General features: G+C 40.0%; 1 protein-coding gene across 1 annotated transcript in view; it reads right to left on the reverse strand.

Annotated features, from left to right (window-relative positions):
* Nucleotides 1-817, reverse strand: part of LOC119586965 (ATP-dependent RNA helicase DHX33-like) — a gene marked incomplete in the record, with an annotated part of 14038 nt that overhangs the window by 1777 nt on the left and 11444 nt on the right.

An 817-nucleotide genomic window follows, 5' to 3' on the forward strand; every position in this document is an offset into this window, starting at 1 on the left:
ACAAGTTATTAAAACCCATTTAAAAACTGAGAACTTTGTATGCCAAAGAAACAAAATTTAACGTTTTTTTGCAAATTATTAAATGCTAACTTAAATCCATTCCGATACATTTAACTTTCTCTCGAAACAAGGATTTCCATTCATCTTTAAGTTTCCTAGGACACAAATCTCGTATCGTGTTTACGCTTTAATTTGGAAAATTTGAAAAAAAATGTGCAAGTGGGTTTTTGCCTCCACAAAATTATTTCATTTGCGTCTTGAACGTTGGACTGAAATCCACGAGGGGTTTGTCCATGGATGAGGGAAGGCTGTGAGTACGTGCATGCTGTTGGTGTACTAGTCCTAGATAAAGTATCTGCATATGAGGGAAGGCTGTGAGGCGTAGATGAAGTAGGGCATATACCACATTATCTGATAATTTTTTTAACTGAATTTCGGCTGAGGTTGCCGCAACGACCTTCGAATAACACGTCATCGATTGCTTTTTTAGCAAAGGCTGTTTGCATAGGATCCATTTTGCGTATTTTGGTTTGGGCCCACGCTTTACCTTGGATGCCCGTGTTCGTCTTCCAACGATTCTTTAAGAAGGCTATTTGTTGCGAGTGTTTATAAACTCGTTCTTTTTGCTTCCTCCCGGCGTCTCTTCGCAGCTGCTTCCTTCCCGGTCAGTGATACTGACCTCTCTGCAGTTAACTGGTTGACTTCTCTTCATTAGACCTTTCGCTGCACGATTCTGTAGGAACCGCCTTAGTAGTAGTCACACCTTGGTCCAGCCCAACTGAACGCTTAAATTAATATAGGCTTAATATTTCAATAA

This window comes from Penaeus monodon, chromosome 22 (genome assembly GCF_015228065.2).
Source record: "Penaeus monodon isolate SGIC_2016 chromosome 22, NSTDA_Pmon_1, whole genome shotgun sequence".
NCBI classification, from domain to species: Eukaryota; Metazoa; Arthropoda; class Malacostraca; order Decapoda; family Penaeidae; genus Penaeus; species Penaeus monodon.